We start from the raw sequence: 23,067 nt of genomic DNA, 5'->3' as shown, positions 1-23,067 counted from the left end.
TGCCAGAAGAACTGATGATCAAATACAATTAACTATTTAAAACATAGTAGATTGGCATTTAAGTGGACAATGCATAGGAGCCAGATGTAATGTGGGCAAATGGGATTCATGTATGTGGACAAAAAGGGTCGGCATAGATGTGGTGGACCGAAGGGCCTTGTTTCTGTGCTGTGCAATTCTGTGACTCTAAAAACTTAAGGAACGATCCAGTATTTGCAAAGTAAATAATGCAGCATTGGGAGAATGAGGAAAAAGTGGCCGGAGGGCAACAACTACCTGAGGCATTAAAGTTTAGAGACTGCTTCACTTAAAAGGTAGTAGCTCCCTTCGTTTATAAATGTACGTGTGGACATGCAAAACATCTATCCGTCATAATCAGGAGCAAACCACACAGTCACCGTCTTTACATATTTTAATCTTCAACATCAACCACCAACATAACCTATCTACTGTACCGAGATTAGCCGTGTTCGGCGAACTTCAGGCATTTAAAATGCGCCGACTCAAACAGACAGCCTTCAGCTCAAACGCGAGGTAGTGTGTTGTAATTATGAAAATGAAAGTGAACAGCTTCATTCCAAAAGGGCTAAACTGTGACAAGGAAGAGTCATAAACGAACAGTACGCCGTTACTTAATAAATGCCATTCAGCAAGTGAGAATAATAAATTGGAATCGCTATTGCTCAGATTTCTAGTTTCAATGAACTGGAATCACATAATAAATGACAATCGCCACGGGGAACAACGGAATAGCCCGTCCCTTACGGATTTTTTTTTCCCCCAGGCACGCGATTGCGAAAAAAAAATGCCAGATTTGCACACTAACGCCGATCTGCCGCCCTGTGTGCAGCGCAGGGTCGCCAACAAAAAAGATAAACAGTGCTGCAAACGCTGTAACGTTGGCGGAGCTTTTTGATAGATCGGATCTGGCCGTTGAAATATTCTCAAAGCATCATTCAGGTATGTGTAGAATTAAAATCGTGCACTGCAGCAATAAAACCCCGGCGGCGGCAAACGTACAGCCCAAGCGCCTGCGAACATAATGCAATTAGAGCTGGCGAGCAAAGATTAAAACCTCGACTGAGATGCTGATTTAGTAACCTTTTTAATCCCGAACTCGGCGTGCTCCCTCCTCTGTTTAGTGCATTCCGCATCCGCCCTGGCTACGAAATAACCATTTCCATTTCATATTCCTCCTGGTAATCCTTGCATTTCTGGTCTGCTTCCGTGTTGATATATTTTATTCCTTTCGGAGCTGCTCAAATAAAATTCCAACCAGTGTAAGAATCGCACCCGCACGCTGATGTCTCCCCGATTCCTTTCTGTCCTTTTCCAACTCATCGCACCGCACGGGGACGGAGGGACGTCCTCTGGGTCCTAATGCTCTCCGACGCACTCCGACTGCACACTATGACGGTGACATAGTGCCCGCTAACTCCTCGCAAGATCTTTTTCAGTAACAGAAATAAAATAAGGAGTCGCGTCATCAAGTCATATACTATGGAAACAGGCCCTTCGACCCAACTCGTCCATGCCAACCAAAATACAGTACCCATCTTAGTTTGTTTTAGTTTCCGGCATTTGGCCCATACCTCTCTGAACTTATACCCATCCAAATGCCTTTTAAAAGTTGTTAATGTGCCTGCCTCAACCACTTACATTGGCAGCTCACTCCATACATGTACAATTCTCTAGATGAAAATGTTCCCCTCTCACCTTAAACTTGTGTCCTCAATTTCTAGATTCTCAGACTCTGGGGGGGGGGGGGGGAGATGCGAGCATTCACCCTATCTATGCCCCTGGGGATGTTGCACACTCTGAGAGAGCAGCTCCTCGAGACAATTTAATGACTCCACATATAACACACAGGAAATGATGGAGGAACTTAGCAGGTCAGGCAGCATCTAAGGAGAAAACTTCCCTTCCTCCACCTTTTTATTCTGACTTCTTTCCCCTTCCTTTCCAGTCCTGATGATCTTGACCCAAAATGTTTGACTGTTTATTCCCCTCAGATGCTGCCTGACTTGCAGAGTTCCTCCAGCATTTTGTGTGTGTTACTCTGGATTTCCAGCATCTGCAGAATTTCGTGTCCACATTTAACATTTGTTTTTAAAATAAAGCATTAATGTAGAACTCGTAATAGCACAAGGAAATACAATTGTATGAGGTATACATCTATGCATTTTCCACCAAAGGCACATTGCCCATTTTTCACTTTGCTCTATGACCCTGCCTGTCCTGAGGGCTGGTAAACAAAGCCAGTTTTCCATCAGAGCATGCGCATTGATTCATTCTATCACATTATCAGGCCATTTTTACGTCATTTTTGCCTCTTGAGCTTATTAGGTGCAAGTCAGATTAGAAAAGCATTTGCCGACAAACTATCTATTAATCGCTCTCTGGCCTACCATATCAATTGCCCTATTCATCCCTCCCCCACCTTATCTTTCCCACTTCCAACCCTGGATCTTTGACCTGAAACGCTAACTGTCTCTCATTTTCACATATGCCGTCTATCCAGCAACACAAAGTTTTGGATAAGTAGGATTGGATAACTAACTAAAGTTACCAAATTTGGGAGATCCATACGGTCACATGCATCAGATGCCATTGTTCATCACTAATGGTGCAGCCATCTCCTTATGTGGTATTGCACTCACCCAGAAAACACTAGCTATCTGTCTCAAAGGAAACCAGGAATGAAAAAGTGCTTTGTATATTTTGTGTACATTAACAGATGGCCAGGAGGTGAATTACGGACACGTGGAGGGCCATTCCTTGGTTTTGAATTGCATGCAAACTCATGCTTCAGTACTCCCACAAAAAAAGTTCAACAAATCCAAAAGAAAATTCCAACAATACACTGCTGATCACCTATTTTGCTACAGTAAATTTCAGATGTTCATTTCCTGGATAAAGTGGGGACCAGACAGCAATTAGATCCATCCCATATAACAGACTAAAATGTTGAGATTTAAAACAACTCCTCTTATTGTTATCTCTAGATCCCAGTGTCACTGCAATACTGCACATCCTGAAGAAATGCTGTCACAAGAAAGTAGCATCTATAATCAAGATCCCTCCCCCCCCACCCCACCATCCATGCCATACTCTCTTCTTGCTGCAGCCATCAGGAAGGAGGTACATGAGCCTTAAGTCCAACACTTCAGCTTCAAGAAAAGGTATTAACCATCAACAATCAGGCTCTTGAACCAGAGTGGGATAACTTCACTTATCTCAACATTGAACTGATTCCACAATCTATGGACTCACTTTCAAGGACTCTACGGCTCATGTTCTCAGTATTATTCATTTATTTTAGTGTTGTTTGTTAATCTTTGTGTGTAGTTTTTCATTGATCCTATTGTATTTTTCTGTTCTACTACAAATACCTGCAAGAAAATGCCTGCTCAACTTCACAACAAGCCTAAAATACATCATAGTCAAAAACTAGCTAACATGAAAGAAAGAATAGATTGGCATATAGTTTTTCAAGCTCATTTGAGAGCACTAGGAATTCACGCAGTTTGGTGTCTCATATGTGTTACTTGATGAAGCTTTGCAGTTTGGCAACAGAGAAATAAGCAAGCTGAGGTAAACCACACCCCTATTGCAAGCAATACAAAAACAACTATCCAAATTGGTAGTTTATAGAGGAACAATTGAGGAAATGACTACTTAAGTGCAGGAACTATATGCCACAAATGTTAATTAAGGGGTTACTACAAATATCAATCTACAAAATGGAAGAAATTGAGAAGTTCATCTCATGCAGCCACCAAAGTAGATTACTCTGTTCACTTTGTCAATTTTCTTCATATAGAGAAGATGTTAAAGGGGAGGAGAGAATAATTAGAAGTGTACAAACATTGTAAGAATTTCTTTGGTTGACAGTTGATTGTAAGTTTATTTTACATAAAAATATTCACATTCCACTTCTAAAATATTACTGTTATTTTTCCTCTTAAACTTGTGCAGGATGCTTGCCAAGAGAAAAAAATCAAATATATTTTTTCCTAGGAAAATATCAAGGCTTTTGTTAAATATGTAATAATTTGAAGTGTTCAGTTTATATTCATCAGCTCCTAAGCTGGTAAGGGGCAAATCCTTTCAAATTTACACATGGGTTAAATTTTTAGGTCAATTTATCATAATAATCTGCTGTCCAAGTTATGTTTAAAATAGAAACAGTAAAAACAAGGACAAGAGTTGTGCCAAAATCCTTGTAACTAGGAGAGTACTTACATACATCAGAAGCTGTTTTTCTCCAATCAATATTTATATAGATTCCTCAAGATTAAGCCTATTTAAACATTGCAACCTTTACTAATGTCAGCTTCCATGTCCAGTAGGTCAACTAATATTAATGTATACTGGGAGCCAAGGCAGTTAGTTCTCTTATGGATTGCAAGGACATTAGTTCATCTATATGATATTCCTCAGGGCAAATTATTCTGGATTCTGCCACCTTCCGTTTCAGTCCTGATGAAGGGTCTCAGCCCAAAACATCAACTGTTTATACCCTTCCATAGATGCTGCCTGGCTTGGTGAGTTCCTATAGAATTTCTGTTCTCAAGACACTTCTGAGCTGCTCACCCATCTATGAGTCACATCATCTTAATTTATTTTTAAAACAAAATATTTAATTTCATAGATCAAAGAAAAAGTGTGTCACTAGCCAGCTACAACCTTGGATAAGTTCTCAAAGGGAAGACTGCTAAGATAGACCAACTGTACTTTTGGCATTCCATTGACTTGGTAACAGAATCTTCATCTTAATTTTCATTTAGGTGTCTGCAATTGAGAAATTCTAAGTTTAAAGTGTGTACAATAAAATCTTAGGTTTGTGAGGGGAACACTCAAAGGAAAGTAGGACTGAAATCTGAGGTTTCAGTCACCAGAGATCTTTTTTTTAAAATAAAACAAAATCAACATGAATTACATGCCTGAAATTGTCGGTTACAAAATAGGTGTAATGTTATTTCCATTAATGTTAGAGAAGCACTTTACTGCTGCAGGGAATTCAAAGAATAAATATAGCATTCAATACAGCATTAATACACCAAATGTACATGGCCTTACTGCACTGACGATCGGAACTTCAGCTTGCAAAAAAGAAGTCCAATTTAAGCCTGGCAGATGGCAGGTTCTAATTTCACAGCTTGAAAGATTTTAAGTACTGCAGTTTTATTTCATGGTAAATGTATACATTTGCGGTCAGAAACATAGCTTGCAAAACAAAACAAGACAATAAGGCAACACCTGCCTTAGAATCCCCTTCAGATTAAATGTCACGTTATAAAGTTCCCGAGGATTTCCTATAGCAGTCCTAATACAAGGGAACAAATAGCAAATAGTGTATTGAAAGGGTGATGGAAACAGAGGATTTAAGACCAGAGGATGTAGTGCAGCATAAGACTATAACCTAGAGGAGCTGAAATAGGCCACTCGGCCCACTGAGTTTTCTATGCCATTCCATCATGACTGAATTACTATTCCCTCTCAACCCCAATTCTCCTGCCTTCTCCCTGTAACCTTTGATGCTCATACTATCAATCTCCACTATAAACTTGCCAATGACTTGGCCTCCACAGCCGTCTGTGGCAATGAATTTCAGATTCACCACCCTCTTGCTAAAGAAATTCCTTCTTATCACTGTTCCAAAGGCACGTCCTTGTATTGAGACGGTGTCTTGTGATCCTAGACTCCCCCACTATAGGAAACATCCTCTCCACACCACTCTATCTAGGCCTTTCAATATTCAATAGATTTCAATGAAAGCCCTCCTCATTCTTCTGAACTCCAGTGAGTACAGGCCCAGAGCCATCAAATGCTCTATTTGGCTTAGATTCTGCCCCTATCGTTTCATAGTTTTCCTCCAACTGGGCAATTACTTAATGGATTAGTCCCTTGTTGATCAAAGATTTCTCCAGAAATCTCTGCATTGGGAGCAGAAAGAGGAGTTTGAGGGAAGTTTAAGTATGAGGCAGCACATTATGCTGTATCACTGAGGTAGTCCTTCTCATGATAAAAGAACTGTAGCTGGAACAGTTAGAGCAAGCACAATTACAAGTTGTCATAGTACTATATATACTGTAGAGGAAAAAACCCATACCAGAACAAGATCAAAGACCATGTGGAGGTCATGCAGAAGACCCAAACTTAATGGAAGAGGAGAAGAGGGGACCATAAAGGTGTTTTTTTTTAATTTACATATTACAACACAGGAAGAGGCTCCCTATAGAGAAAACTTATTCATCCTCTCTTTATTTCCCTTGGTCTCTCACATACTCATCAACTCACCTTTAATTCCTTCACCATTTATCAACACAAGGGAATAGTTTACACTAGCCAATTAACCAACCAGCATATCTTTGCATTGAACATAGAACATTACAGCACACTACAGGCCCTTCAGCCCACCATGTTGTGCAAACCTTTTGACTAGTCTAAGATCAATTCAATCTAGCCTTTTCTTCTCACATAGCCCTCCATTTTTTTTTAATCATTCATGAGCCTATCAAATGCTCTTAATATATGTCTTCTCCACCATCCCTGGCAGGGCATCCATGTAGATATTCTCTCTGAAAAGAAATTACTTCTGACCTTGCCCTATGCTTTCTTCCAATCACCTTAAAATTATTTCCCTTACATTAACCATATTCCCATCTGCCTTGTGAAAATGTCTCTGGTTGTTCAATTGATCTATGCCCCTTACCATCTTGTACACCTCTATCAAGTCACCTCTCATCCTCCCTCACTCCAAAGAGAACAGACCTAGCTCACATAAACTATCTTCTTAAGACATGCTCTCTAATCCAGGCAGCATTCCAGTAAATCTCCACTGCACCCTTTCTAAAGCTTCCACATCCTTCCTATAATGAGGTCACCAAAACTAAACACAATATTCCACGAATGATCTAACCAAGGTCTGATAGGGTTGTGTAAGGAATGGAGCAGAGAGGAAATCCTACCCTATCATGGGGCAAACTCCACACTGACCACATCCACCGTTAGAACTGAATTTGGGTCACAAGAGTTGTGCAACAGTAGCACTAACTGCTGTGCCCTTGTGCACCTGCCTAAGAATTTGATTTTTCACTCAAACATCTACAAATTTTTCCCTGTTATCACATAAACAGCATACACTAGCATTAGAATGAAATAATTTGTGATGACACATGGACTAGGCAGCATCACAAGCATTATATGTGCATAATATTACAAACTATAAGAGTACTTCTCATGTCTCAAAAAGCAGCAATGGAAGAGAAGATTGCAGCATTTTTCTTTGGCGACTCCTTAACACAAGAGGTAAGTCGTAGAACATTATAGACATACAGTTTGGAAACTGACTCTTCAGCCCATCAAGTCCATGCTGATCATCAGCACCTGTTTTAGATTTGGATTTATTTAGATGCAGATTCATTTATCACAAGTATATTGAAACACACTGTACAGTAAAATCTGTTGTTTGCATTAATATCCAACATAACCTAAAGATGTGCTGAGGGTAGCTGTAAGAGTTTCCACACATTCCAGTGCCAAAATGGCATGCCACAATGTTCAGCAGGACAACACAAGCAAGTAATCCTTCATAACCCATTTTATTTTTCAGATTTTCCTGTTAACTCCCATAGATTCTACCACTCACCTATATTCTAGAAATAATTTACACTGGCCAATTAACCTACCAATTTGTGCATCTTGGAAATATGGAAGGGAACTGGGGCTCTGGGAAGAAGCCTATACAGTCACAGGAAGAACATGAACAATCTGTACAGACAGTACCAAAGGTCAGGATGCTCATCTGGCAGCAGCTGTCAATTGTGCCACTGTGTTGCCCATGTTGGGAGAAGCCTGATTGGTTATGTGGTGTTGAGAAAGGAAAATGGAGATTGTGTAGCTGAACAGGATATTCACCAGAATTTTCACTAGGAATGAGGAGAGACTGGAAAGGCTGGGTTTACTTTCTTTGGAGCAGAGAAAACAGGCTTGATTAAGGTAGAAGATTAGCTTTATTTGTGAGATGTACATTTAAATATACACTTAAATGCATCATTTGCATCAACAAGCAACACAGTCCAAGGATGTGATGGGGGGCAGCCTGCAAGTATCGCCATGCTACAAGAGCCAACGCAGCATACTCACAACTTACTAACACTAACCCACTATGTCTTTGGAATGAGGAAGGAAACCAGAACACCTGGAGAAAATAGTCACAGGGAGGATGTACACTCCTTACAGACAGAACAGGAATTGAACCCCAATCATCAATCGCTGGCACTGTAAAGCACTGCGATAACTGCTATGCTATCATGCCACCCTGGTACAGTAAAGCTCCATTAATCCAGCACACTGAATATTTGGTGCCGCCAGACTGGCAGATTTTTCACATTACTGGATATTATTCCAATAAAATTTCAATGCTCTTTTTAGATGCTACTTGGTACAGTAGTATAAATTTTACAGTGAACCCAGTAAATTTCAAGAGAGCATAGGAAATGGATCCAGGTGATTTTAAAAGGAGATCCAGAACTAGAAGGCATGGTATTGTAGTGGTCAGTGTAATGCTATTACAGCCCCAATGACCCAGGCTCAATTCCATTGCTGCCTATAAGGAAGTTTTTAAAATCTTTAAGGAAGTTTTATTAAAATTTGTACAGAAGTAATGTCTGTAAGAAATACCATTTAAGGAGTATTTAAATAAGTACATTTTCCCCACGACCCAATGGGTTTCCTCAAGATGCTCTGGTTTCCTCCCATATTCCAAAGATGTACGATTTAGGATTAGTGACTTGTGGGCATGCTACATTGCCCCAGAAGCATGGCAATACTTGCAAACTGCCCCCAGAACAATCCTCAGACTGTGTCATTGAGGCAAACAAAGCATTTTACTGTATGTTTCAAAGTACAAGTGACAAATAAATCTAATCTTCTACTTTAATCAAACCTCTGCTTTTTCTCTCCAAGAAGAACACCCTGCTTTCTCTGCTCAAAAGAAAGCAAACCCCATCTTTCCAGTCTCTCTTCATTATCACTGAAAATCCTGGTGACTATCCTCTGTTGAGCCATACAATTCCCAATTTCATTTCGCTTAACAACGTTCATCAATCAACCCACAGGGATTTTTTACTACCTCAGCATAGTACATGGTGACATCAACATACTTTGATAATAAATTTACTTTAAACTTTGATTTTTCCCCTGAATAAAAACTAAGCAGAGCCAAGAGGAGGTACAGCATGAAAACATGCCCTTCAACCTACTGATTCTCATTGAATTATTTACATGAATCTGACATTAACCCCATTATTCTCCTTACATTCTCATTAACTCCCCTTAGATTCTACAACTCACCTAAAATTGAAGCAAAGTTGTGCATTCACTCAATTCCTACAGACAAGGGCAAATTTGTAAGACCAAGATCTCCTGCACAATGAAACAATAGCAGTCTGATTAGAAGATACAGACCTAATGATGCATTCCAAGTGATAAGCAATTGCTGCAGGGCTCTAGGTCTGATAAAGGTTGTGCTTGCCCCTTTTAGCTGGGGCTTCAGTTGAGTTTAAAAGGAGTGGAGGACCTGGGGGCCTGGAGAAGTTAAAGAATACTTGGGAACCAGAGCCCAAATGAGTTTTAAAAGTTGTACTAGAACCAAGATCCCAGAGTGTGAGTGGAAGGGCAAGAACCAGGACCAGTGTGTGAAAACAAGCAAAGGGACCTGGGCCCCAGGGTGTGTTAACAGGAGTGCATGAATCAGGACTAAGTGAGTCACATGCCAAACTACTGGGATTTCCAAACAATCAGATTGTGAATTTTATACAAACAGAATTATTTGTGGCAACAGATAGGATAGGTGGTGAGCAAAACTCCCCGATAGCAATTATTTTTATAGACAGAGGGCATTGCTTCAAAACAAAAGGTAGGAGATTTCGACAGGATTTGGGGAACATTTTTTTCCAGCCAGGTGGATATTGAAAATTGGAACTCACAGCCTGGGAGATGATGGAGGATTCACAATGTTTAACAAGTATTTAGATAAGCACCTTAAATGCCATTGCATAGAAGTATGAGTTGAGTGCTGGGAAATGCAATTAGTTTTGATAAGTGCTGGATGGATGGCACAGACACAGTGGGCCAGTTACTCCAGTTTCCTCCAACTTCCTAAAAATGTGCAGATTGGTAGATTAATTGACCACTGCAAATTGCTCCCAGTATACAGCAGAAAATAAGAGACTTGATAGGAATGTGGACAGAATAAAATGAGATCCACATAATATTAGTGAGAATGTGTGCTCGATGGTTGGCATTGGCTCAGTAGATTGAAGGGACTGTTTCCATGCCAAATCTGTAGGTCCAGGTTCAGAGACTGAATAAGAAACAGATTTACTATCACCAGCATATGTCATGAAATTTCTTAACTTAGCGACAGCAATACATGATAATATAAAAAGAAAAAAATAAATAAATCAATTACAGTAAGAATACCTATATATTAAATAGTTAAAAATAGTGAAAAAACAGAATTTTTTTTTTCAAAATGAGGTAGGGTTCTTCATGTCCATTTAGGAATTAGATGGCAGAGATAAAGAAGCTGTTCCTGAATTGCTGAGTGTGTGCCTTGAGGCTTCTGTACCTTCTTCCTGACGGTAACAAATAGAAGAGGGCATGTCCTAGGTGATTAGGTTCCTTAATAATGGGTGTCGCCTTTCTGAGGCACTGCTCCTTGAAGATGTCTTGGATACTACAGAGGCTGATACCCAATATGGAGCTGACTAATTTTACAAATTTCTGTAGCTTCTTTCAATCCTGTGCAGCACCCACCCCCCTCCCCAAAACCAAACTGTGATGCAGTCTGTCAGAATTATCTCCATGGTACATCTCCGCAAACTCCTAATGAAATAGAGCCATGGTCTTGCCTTCCTTATTCTGTAGCTGCATTGATATGTTGAAACCAGGTTAGATCCTCAGAGATCTTGACACCCAGGAACTTGAAATTGCTCCCTCTCTCCACTTCTGATCCCCCTTTGAAGGCTGGTTCATGTTCCCTTGGCTTACCCTTTCTGAAGTCCACAATCAGCTCTTTGGTCTTACTGACACTGAGTGCAACGTTGTTGCTGCAACACCAATCAACTAGCTGGTATATCTCACTCCTGAGCATCCTCTCATCTCCATCTGAGTTTCTGCCAACAATGGTTGTATCATCAGGGAATTTATAGATGGCATTTAAACTCTGCCTAGCCTCACAGTCATGCACATAGAGAGAGTAGAGAAGTTGGCCAAGCACACATCCCTGAGGTGTGCCAGTGTTGATCATCAGCAAGGAGATATTATTACCAATCTGCACAGATTGTGTTTTTCTGGTTAGGAAGTTGAGGATTCTTTTGCAGAGGAAGGTACAGAGGCCCAGGTTCTCTAGTTTATCAATCAGGATTGGAGGAATGAAGGTGTTAAACACTGAGCTATAGTCAACGAACAGCATCCTGACATAGGTGTTCGTATTGTCCAGGTGATCTAAGGTGATGTGAAGCATGTTGAACTGATGTTGCTGAATTTCAGTGAAGCATGAAAGATCCTTTCCAAAACTCATTATGATCCACGAACCACTGCTTCAAGCAAAGTTGATGAAATTCATCTTTTGTTTCAAGTTTATCACTATTTCTCTCCTACTAATTTCAAATTGCTACTGTTATGAATTTTGCCTTTTTTCCATTGGTTTCTTAATATGCAGGCTCATTTTCTTTTTGATGATTGCTTCCAAATTGCTGATATTTACCCAGATGTTAATTCAATAATTTACTTGCTGGTGCTCTTCTCTTCTTGAAATCTCCAGAGATCCACTGTAAACTCTTGGCTATTTGAATTAAGTGTTGGGTGTTCTGGTGACTAATCGTGCCAAATTAGTTAAAGCTCTAAGAGCAGCTCCAAATCTTTTCTTGCAAACCTATGCAAATTCAACTTTGTAAGCATTTACTCAGGAACTCACAGATCGCCCTTCAAAGTTATCAGCTCTTTATGCAATAGTTTAAGAGAAATATGTTCAAGTATACACACCCTCTTGAAGATGCATATTAATTATTCAAAATAAAAATTTCTTCTCATTTGGTTTTAACATCCTACAATTCAATTTATATGACTCAATAAGATACTGTGATGTAATGAAACCCAAATTCACTTTCATTATGAATTTCCCTTTGATATGTGATTGAAATTAATTACCAATTAGAGACAGAGTTATTATAGTATGGAAAAAGTCTGTGCCAACTATAATGCATCCAATTTATAGTAGTCCCATTTTATTCCCGACACCTCCATCAACTCTCCACCCACTCTGCAGATTCTGCTACTCACCTATACACGGAGGCAATTAACAATAGCCAATTAACCTACCATCTCACATTCCCTTGGGATAGGGGTGGAAACCCACGCAATCACAGGGAGGACATGCAAACTCCACACAGACAGCACTGGATATCGGAACTAAAACAGATCACTATGGGTGCAAGGCACCAACTTAACCAGCTACACCACTGGGCTGCCCCAGAGTTTGAGGACTAAGTAATAGTTACTTTAAGATTGTTCCCAACATCTAATCTTCCAGTGTTAAACCAGTTCAAATGGGTTGAGAGCAAGCCAGTATTAGCTCTTAATTATATACATCATTAAAATGTCAAAATAAAACATTTACTTGCAACCTTTTTCAATAATCTGAAGTTTGGGGACTTCCAGTAAGATGGCGATTGCTTAGCTGCTCCGAAGTTTTGTTCCGTTACTGTCGCTATCTTTGCACTAAATGTCTCCATTTTTAGTTGGGAACTTTTTCGGTACCTCTTACTTGCCTGTGAACATCTCTAACTTACAATGTCTAGCAAGAGCTCTAAATCCGGGAGAAAGGAAGCTCCGGCTCTCTCAGATGAGACCCTGGCTGCGCTCGGTCAGCTCCGAGACGAAAACTTAAAGGAATTCAAAACCGCTTTCAAACAGTTGGAGGTCAAGATTGATCAAATCAACGACAAGGTGGGCAAACATGCCCAACACTTATCTCGCATCGATTCGACTTCTGAAGATTTAGAAAGTTGTGTTCGATACTTGGAGACTCTCTGTTCCAGCTTGGAGGAAAAATGTAACAAACTCCTTTTCAAAACGGTGGATCTCGAAAATCGCAGCAGACGCTGCAATCTTAGAATTCTTGGATTGCCAGAGGCCAGGGATCAACAGTGAAGTTTTTCGCCGAGTTTCTCTGTGAGATATTCGGGAAAGATTTGCTCCCGAACCCGCCTGAGCTCGAACGGGCACACCGGGTCCATGTTCCCGCCGGAATTCTGGGCAATCGCCCGCGACCAGTAATCTTGTGCTTCCATCAATACCAGGTAAAACACCGTCTGATCGTAGAGGCACATCGCAGAGGTTCTTTTATTTTCTAGGATACAACCATTCGCTTTGTGGAAGATTTTGCACCCCAAACCTTAAAGATGCGCGCTGAGTTTAAAGGTGCAATGAAAGTGCTTTTTGATTGTGGTTTTAAACCTTCGCTTCGTTCCCCTGCTGATCTACGAATCAAACTTAACACTGGGAAATACAAATGGTTTAAGTCAGCCAAGGAAGCTGAAGCATTTGTGGCAAGTCTTCCGGCTATCCAGCCATCTTCGGAACCCGAACAGACCTCCTAAAATGGTGGATAAGTACTTCTCGTAGTAAAATTACTTTTTCTGGACTCAGACTTTACTTGAATCATTCAGACATTATTCACCGAAACTCTAAGGGCTGTTGACAATCTCTCCCTGGATTTGGTGTGTGTGAAATCTACAACTTTATCTACAGAGTTCTACAACTGACTTTAACTTGTTTTGGAGGTTTGAAGTCTTCAGTGAAGGCCTTCCTGTTTGTTGGTTCACAGTTTAATTGCCGATCTATTTTTCCTTCTTTTTATGTTTATTTATTTTACTATACTTTTTTCTTTTCTTCACCCCTTTTTTCTAATTTCTGAATTTTTTTCTCTCTTCTCTGTAAATGGTCGATAAATACTCGTCTTGAATTTATAATTTTCCCCTTCCTCTCCTTTTTTTTATCCCTTTTTTTTCCTTTCTCTTACTTTATTCTTCTATAATTTTTTCGCTGGTAGGTTAGTTTTGGTCCTCTTCCGATTTTCTCTGTATTAAGTTTTATATTCCTGCAGAAGGTGTTCTAATCTGTAGTTATGTTTTTTAGTGCATAAACTAGTTACTATTTATTATAGTATTTATACAGAACTGCTGTTAATGACACAGATCTGGAAGTTGTATTTGGGTTAATTTTTTTGGTAGAGCTAGCTACTTGTTTTGGTAGCCGTCTAGTTTTGGGTTGTGTGGGTGGGGTGAATTTTCTAGTTCCAACATCACTCACTGTATATATTATATCTCTTTATTGCTCAGGACATGTATATGTGTTGATTTTACGAATCTATGTTTGCTTCTCTGCTCCCAGACTGCAATTGTACTGCTTGACTTTTTATATGCCTTCTGCCTTTTATGTATTAGTAATCAATAATGGCTAGTGCACTTAAATTCGTGAGCTGGAATGTAAAGGGATTGAATCACCCTGTTAAAAGGAGGAAGGTATTCTCACATATCAAACAACTCAAAGCTGACATTGCTTTCCTTCAAGAAACTCATATTCGTTGTTCCGATAACTCCCGGCTTTTGTCAATGTGGGCGGGTCAGCATTTTCATTCATCCTTTACCACTAAAGCTAGGGGAGTCTCCATTCTTATTAACTCAAATATTCCTTTTGAACTCCATAATAAAATATCTGATATTAATGGCCGTTTTATTATTGTTTCTGGCAAACTATATAACACTAAAGTTGCACTAGCAAACCTGTATGCCCCCAACTTTGATGATGTTAATTTTTTTGAATGGTTTTTTTCCTCAATAATCTGAAGTTTGAGGTTCAAAAAAAAATGAACAGAATATTCAAAAAGATCAGCCCTCCTGAGTAAAATGACTTCTAGTACAAGACAATTTACATTCACCAAAAGCATTCTCATACTGACCTGCAATATATAAAAATGCTTATGTTGGTCAATGCAACTGTAATGTAAAAATGTCTAGACTTGGGCATTACATTTCTATGATACTGTGGCGACCCATTTCCTGGCACATCCGAACCGACTCACAATTAGATAGCCTACGGGGGTTTGCGAGCACAGAGCTTTGGAGCCTCTGCGCCACGGGAGGCAGGTTGAGGGAGGCTTAAAAGTGAGGCTGAAGATTTCGAATAAAGTTTTTCCTTCGACTCCGTGTCGTAATTTTAGCGCTGCGTGTAGCACACCGCTACACTACCTTAATAAAGGTTCCATTGCTGTTCTCTACAATTAAAACACACTATATCAATTAAAATTCTTGTCAGATGGGGCTCCAAAATATTTCTTCAATGGACATGCTCTGTTGGCAATTAACACAAGTAAACATTCTAATAATTGAAATTAAAAACAAAACTTTACATATGTTAATTTGACTATTTTAAAATTGAAGTCTAACGGGGGTAATTAGAAAATGCAATTTGGAGGGGAGAGGAAAGAGCACTTAGAACAAGAGGAAGGAACAATGCCATATACAACCTTGAAATTCGTCTCCTTACTGGCTGCTGACTTCCCATATCCATTCTCCATAATACTCAGCTCATTCAAAACCAAAACATTCTTACCTTATTCTCTTGCACAGTTATTCACATTGGTAAGAATAATTAAAAATCATTGAAGTGTTGAAAAATCATTAGTTGGCAGTATCTCAACCCAAAACATCAATAGTTCCTTCCCTTTCCTCCCCCCCCCCCCCCGCCCAAACAGATGCTGCTTGACCTACTGTACAATTCTTGCATCACAGAAACTTAGGTGTCTTTATACACAGAACTCAAACAATCAGGAAAGCAAAGTCAGAGTTAACAAGGATAAGACTTCCTGGAATCATATAGTATTTTGACAAAGATCATGCCTGGAATACTAGTAGTAGGAAATTAACACCTTGTGTCTGCTCTGTAATCCAATGAATTCATGACTGGTCTATTTAGCTTGCTGCTAATTTTCTCTACTCAAACCTTCATTTTCTTAAAATCCAAAAATATATTATGTGCATGGAAAAACATACTTGCCTAAATGAGTGTTTCAGCAAAGATTCACAAGATTGATTAGTGGGGTGAGAGTCTTCCCTATGAAGGAGATTATGTAGAATGGATGTCGATACTTGTGTTTGGGGAATGACAGATTATCATCTAAGGAGTTCAAAAAATTGGGTTTTTGACTCATTCATCCTTCTATAGTTTTTGCCCCTTGCCCCTTGAGTTACTGCAGTTTTCATTATTTCCCTAATATTATTGTAATATACCAGTTATACAGCATCATCCTGGTTTCCTTCAATTTTACTTTTCTGTTGTTTGTTCAGTGAATGCAGAACCCAACTTAACATTTAAAATTTAAAATACATCTAAAATTGCCTATCGAAGTACAGAGTAAATTTATTATTCAAGTACATATAAGTTACCATATTGAGATTAATTTTCTTGAAAAATGTGATAGAATTTTATGAAAAATGATTTTTAAATATATACTGACAAACAACCAAAGTGCAACTAAAAATTAATACTGAAAACGTGAATTGTAAGAGTCCTTGGGAGTGAATCTGTAAGTCGTAAAATCAGTTGAAAGTAGTGGTGATTGAAGTTATCCACACCAAATCAGAAGCCTGACTGACAGCTGTCGGGTAATAACTGTTCCTGACCTTGTGCGTGGCACCTAAGGCTTCTGCACCTCCCGCCTCAGAACCCTAGGGAACCACCATCAAGTAGATTTCTCTCAGATATCAAATAAAAAAATAAAATTCAGTCTTCTCTTTAAATTGACAAGTTTAAGTCTCATGCTTCTCAAATACTCAATATTCATACCAACCAACCAAGTGTGATATTTTGTAATCAAATCACAAGGGAAAATTATAAAGATTTCCATGTCAGTTGGCAAACCAGAAAGTAACAATATTGTCTATGCAAAAATTCTGCTGATGTCCACATGCACATCCACCAGTTATATTTGCACAGAATTAAGGCAGGTACTGTGAGAAATTATGCTACTTCAAAACTGCAATTGATGGATTTAAATTTTACAACTCACAAAGATATTAGGTCTTATAAAGTGAATTGGAAGGTATATTTGTATGAAGGTAGAACCACCAATCAATTACAGTATGTGCCCATTATCTAACATTTGCACATCAACAATTTACAACAATGATCAAAATAATCCCAGCTTTTTCCAAAATTCAATCAACATTATAAACTGCACCTAAACAATTTACTCTATAGTTATTTTTAAAATGGACAAATGTTAATTTACAGAGTATGCCAAACATTTCACTGTAAATAAATTACTTCAGAAATGCAGTTAATGTTATTGTAACCGAACACCAGGAATAAATGATGGACAAGATACCAGGAAAATTATTTGCAGCAGTTTTTCAAAACAATAGCTGTGAGTCTCATACATCTACTTGAATTGTACATGTGTGTTTAGTTTAACATTTCATTTAAAAGACATGTTAACACATGCAGCACTCCGTCAGTAGTCTAGATTAACTGTATTATTTGAGTCAATGAGTTGTGAGCCAATAATCTGTTAACTCAAAAGCAATTACACAGTTATTGACGCAAACATGAGGAAATTTGCAGATGCTGGAAATTCAAGCAACACACACAAAATGCTGGTGGAACGCAGCAGGCCAGGAGAAGCACTGTCGACGTTTCGGGCCAAGACCCTTCGTCAGGACTGGTATTTAAACACAACATTGCTTGGAATAGTTCCTTGCAATCTAGATTATGGTAAATTACATCATTTATACCAGCTCCATGTACAGCCTGGGAAAGCAATCTCATCAATCCCATTCCTCTATTTTTCAAATTATCCTCTCAATGCGCAAGAATGTTTTACCCCATATCCTCCTTAAATATCTGTTTTCCCAGATTTTATAATTTGTGCTCCCTGGTCTCTGCCAACAGATTTGGTCTGTCTACTTTATCCAAGCCAATAACATTCATGCCTGAACTATAATCTGCACTGAAGGATGAAATCCTGTCAGAGTGTTCAGACTCAAAAGCTACACATTTTATCAAATATCAACTGATCTAGAGATCAAGTGGAATGGTCCAGTTTGTGGTTAATTAAAAGTTATGTATTTGGATCTGAGTAATTCCAGACACATGTATTTCAAGTAAATATATCTGTTTATGGTAATGAAGAGAGAGGATAACATGGAGCTCATAGACATCACACTTTGAGAGTCCAAAACCAGTATTGCAACTGCTGGGAAAATCAAATGAATGTTAAAATTTATAGTCAGTACAACATGAAGCTGGAAACATATACTAAAAGCATTAGTTACAGCTGAAAGAGGAAATGTTTCAAGGATATTCTCACAGACTCCTTGAAAATATAACATCCTCCCTGATGTGGAAATCTCTGGCCCACGACCAATCAAAATAAAGAAAATCGAAAACAACACTGAGAACATCAAACCTCTTCATCAGTCTATGCAAAGACCCACTGAAAATTGTATAAAGACATCAGTTCCCATTCCAATCACCTACCGTCAAACACTTCTTGCCTCAGCTGTGCTCTCTGCTGATCCAACATTGGCCTCACCAGCTACCTCAGAATCCATGGATCAGGAGTTGAAACGTGTTTTCCTCAAATTTAATTAAAGAGAAAAATTGCAGGTACAACTAGAATAGTGTGTCCAGTTTTGATGTCCTTACAGAGAGATGCTGAGGCAAACAACCAAAATGAAGTTTAGTTCTAAACTTTCAGCTTTAGAAGCTGGGCTTTTATCAATTGGGAACATAACTGATATTTTTGAATACAAGGAAAAGAATCAGATCAATATAATTGGTTATTTTAGCCTGGTACTCTAAAATGTTGCATTCATTTAATTCTCCTTGCATCTAGTAAAATAACATAGCATTTCCTAGATATTGCCATATAAAATAACTTATAAACTATTTTGTATAATAAACATAATGAATGGCAGCATGGCAGTATAACTGTTAGCACAATCACTTTAAAGCACCAAGGATCACTGATTCTTGTCACCGTCTGTAAATAGTCTGTATGTTCTCCCCATGACTGCGTGGGTTTCATCTGGACACTCCAGTTCCCAAAGACATACAATTAGAGTTAGTGAGTTGTGGGCATGCTATCTTGGTACTGGAAGCATGGTGACACTTGCAGGCAGCCCCCAGCACACTGCAAAACTATGTACAAAGCCAATCTTTAAATTTACACCCATGATCACTTTGCAGAGAGAGGTTAGGGAACAACCATTGGTATGTTTCTAAATGAATAAAATTCACTAATCACTAATTAATCCCTAATCACCAGTTTAACAGCACCATGACTGATCACTTTGCACTAAAATTGACTAATTTTGTTCTAATTGTATTCTTTCTTGTGAAAAGTGTATATTTTATGTATAATGTTTGTGTGGATGCTGCTTAATGTTACATACCTGTGATACTGCAACAAGTGTTTCACTGCATCTGTACTTATGCATTTTATATACAGTATATACACACTCTTGCATTGACAATTAGCTCAACTTTGATTTTATCATTCAATTACTGTATTAGTTCACTATTTTTCTTATTTTCCCATTTCATTGCAATTTGCATCCAGACAGTTTCTAACTCACAGAAGTATTTATGTGTGTATGTGTAATGATATTAAGGATAAGTAGGTGTCAGGAACTAATCCCTTCATGTGAAGTAGTTCCTTCTGTCCCTTGGAGCTTAATGGTACCTAACGTACAAGATCAAGTTAAACACTTAATAGGAGCAAAATGCCATTACTTTATCGCCAGTGCTTAGAATTAAGGAACAAGCTATCCTTGTAGGGGGTAAGATGGGCCTCCGCAATTCTTTGTTGATGATTAAAAAAGACCAAATTGTACCAGCTATTTTAAATCCGCAACATTTATATTGTAATTTGATTTTATACAGAAATGTCTATACAGTAGTAGTAGCCTGAATCTTAATATAGTTCTTACCTTGCCAAACTGCGTTTTACATTTATACATTATTAAAATATTTCACTTTGATACCGGTGTAATTCAAGTAAAAAACGCTAAAATCAATCTACGCCTGCCACCTTTTTAGGAGACTTCAGGGACTAACCACCAGTGCGATAAATTCTTTGCATGAACACATATTGTCAACTGATTGCTGCACTACTTCGCGTAACTAATCCAGTCCTATTATGAAAAAAATTGTTGTGTAGTCGACAAGTATTCGAACTAAATGGCATGTATCGGGTTACTTCAGTAACCCGGCAGTTCAAAGTTTCTGTCTCGAACCATAGGGTAGGTTGATCTTGAATTCCCCGTACACTATTGGCCTCAAGTACGCGAATGGCATCTGTAAACAACAGGTACCTGTGGTTGCTTTACGAAGGTCTGAGAAACATTCTGTTGAAAAAGCAATTGAATACTAACGCTGTTTTATAATACATTAAACAGTGTTGAAAGCTCTCAACTATAGCTATTTGTTAGAAAAGGCCTCAACTTTCCTTGCCAAACGTATGCACTCGGTTTACTTGTTCCATGCTGTGGCGAAATGAACTTGCCTTTATTGTAATGCGTGAATCAACGTTTATATATATATATATTTTAAAATCATCAAAATCTCAGCTCGTTCAAAATAAACATTTAATTTAAAGCTCGGAGAGCGAAATCTGATCCCATGCCTACAAAGTGGGCGCAAGTGATTTGATTGTATACTGTTTGGTCTGCGTGGCAATTCCTCCACACATACCATCTGGTTTACATTACGTACGGAAAGAAAATCACAAGACTCCTGCCCACAATCCCTTGCCTTCTATTTTTGGAAAAGTACGAAGCTGGCAAAGCACTCTTAGTCTTTATAGATAGCACAAGCGTTGTTTTCCACGGAAGGCAGTCGTGTTTATAGGGTTTTTGTCAAGTCCCATTACACAGAACAGATTTGCAGATTCAAGCACTACAGCGCCGCTAAGCATTGGATTCAAACGGATTGTGCAATCGCCTGAACTTTATAATCTGGGTTAATTGCTGGTAGATCTTTTCATTAGGCCACCTAACTGTCAAAGGTCAAGTGGCATATCGCTGTCTATGGCTTTCTCTGGAGGAGCTGGTCGCCACATAAACAGTTTGTCTGTCACCTTGGATTAAATAGCACGGGCTAAAGCTTCCGAGTTTGCATACAGGAAACAACCCGTGTGTTTGAGAGAGACCGCGACACGGGAAAGCCCGTGACACTTGCACTTCTCCCTGCATTTCGTCCTTCGTGCAAACGTTGCATTTTCTTTCGCAAGTCAAACGTTATCTGGCGCCACAACATTGAACAGTAAGATTGTGGTTTAAAATTAGGGAAGGAGGTGCACAAGGATTCCAGAATGAGAAATGGTTGATGAGATGGAATTTTGATCGCAATATCCACAGGGAAAATTCCATTACCCGAGCCACCGAGGGCATTGCCGTGTTGACAACTACATGGAGCGAAACGCTGCTCCCTCCACGGAAGATCGACAGGGCGACACAATTTCAGTAATAGCGAGCGGGTTTTACAAAAGTAAAACCTAAATAAAAACTTATTGTTTAAAGAGTTAACATGAGAGAGGAAAGTGTGCATGCTACTAAAAGTAATGTCTTTTTCTAAAGAGGTGCGCATTAACGTGACAGATGCCAGAACCAGAAAAAGTGAACGAGGGAGTTAAAAATCTTTGCAAAGGTTTTAAACTAGCGGAGTCTCGGAAATGCGACGTTTTTTTTTTGCGCATTTAAACCAAACACCGGGCTGCAATGTCATGAGTTGAGCTTTGGATAAAAGGTCAAATTTCACCCCAGTGACGGTGGGTTGTGGATAAGGATTTACACGGAGAACATGATTGAAAAACAATGTTACAAACCAAAGTGCTAAGGGTTTTAAAAAGCAAGAGAAATTACCACGTTAAACTGAAGTGACACTCATCAAGCTTACTGGGTTTGCAACTTTACTGAGTCAGAGATAGGGTGGAGAGGAATGAATTATAAAAAAGGCAGCAAAATAAAATGCTTACACCGAGCTAAGACATAATCAGACAGCTTGATGTCTACTTACACTTCATGTCATGCTAAGATGGCTGTTGACGAACACAAAAGGATTTTTTTGCAGCATTCGGGTTCCCCCCCCCCCACCCGTCCGAGAAAAAAAGTGTTTATTTTTTTAAATAAAGGAGGGAGGAGAGAGTGATCGCTCAATAACGCTCGGATATCCCCAGCCGTCGCCAAGGAGACGAAGCAGCCAGCCACAACTCCCTCCGCCATGGGGGCTGCGGCCTCCAGGATCTGACCTCCCCGACCCACTTTCTACGCCCGCTCTCTGCACTTTTATTAAGTAAATCGCCCGCCTTTTGGGTCCGGCTCGCCCCGAAAACGGGCCGCAAAGCTTCGGTGGGAGGCACGGGGCTGGTGGGAACGGCGCCCGATGGCATAGCGAGCAACCAATAGGGGCGGCGGCGGGCGGTGCCAGCCGCCATCTCGACGTCGGACGTTTTGGCGGTAATTTGCATGTGGCGGCGCCGTGCGCACGCGGGCCTGCACGTGCGACGGAAGGCGGCCGTGCGCGCGCGCGCGCGCCGAGCAGCCCCAGAGTGCGCGCGTTCGGCCGGGATCAGATTGAGATTTGTTACCGTTTACTTATGTAATGTGAAATTTCACAATCATAATCAGGTTTACTATCAATGAAATGTGTTCTTACGGCAGTAATACAGTGCAAGACATCAATATACTGCAAGTCACAATAAGAAACATAACAAAAAGTAGTGCAAAAAGTGAGCCAAATAGTGAGGTAGTGTTCATGGGCAGTTCAGAAGTCTGGTGGCAGAGGGGAAGAAGCTGTTTCTGAAAGGTTGAGTGTGTCTTCAGCCTCCTGTACTTTCTCCCTGATGACAGAAACGAGAAGAGGGCATGTTCTGGGTCACAAGGTCCTTAACAATGGATGCCTCTGACTTGACCACTGCTTCTTGAAAATGGC

At 39.5% G+C, this 23,067-nt stretch overlaps 1 protein-coding gene across 9 annotated transcripts in view; it reads right to left on the bottom strand.

Moving 5' to 3' along the window:
- foxn3 (forkhead box N3) overlaps positions 1 to 22,414 on the bottom strand; it is a 378,764-nt gene extending 356,350 nt beyond the window's left edge. For 2 of the 9 annotated variants that reach the window (XM_059961361.1, XM_059961330.1), the window contains exon 1: positions 22,153 to 22,414. The gene's annotated coding sequence lies outside the window, so the exon portion shown is untranslated. Of the gene's footprint in view, positions 1 to 1,101; positions 1,360 to 9,360; positions 9,409 to 20,066; positions 20,565 to 22,152 lie in introns of those variants that run through there. The other 7 variants (XM_059961336.1, XM_059961352.1, XM_059961322.1 and 4 more) reach the window with 5 other exon arrangements.
- Positions 22,415 to 23,067: the final 653 nt, after the last annotated feature.

This window comes from Hypanus sabinus, chromosome 2 (assembly GCF_030144855.1).
Source record: "Hypanus sabinus isolate sHypSab1 chromosome 2, sHypSab1.hap1, whole genome shotgun sequence".
In the NCBI taxonomy this organism is placed as follows: Eukaryota; Metazoa; Chordata; class Chondrichthyes; order Myliobatiformes; family Dasyatidae; genus Hypanus; species Hypanus sabinus.
The sequence above is the reverse complement of the archived record's forward strand: the minus strand, read 5'-3'. Positions and strand labels throughout refer to the sequence as shown.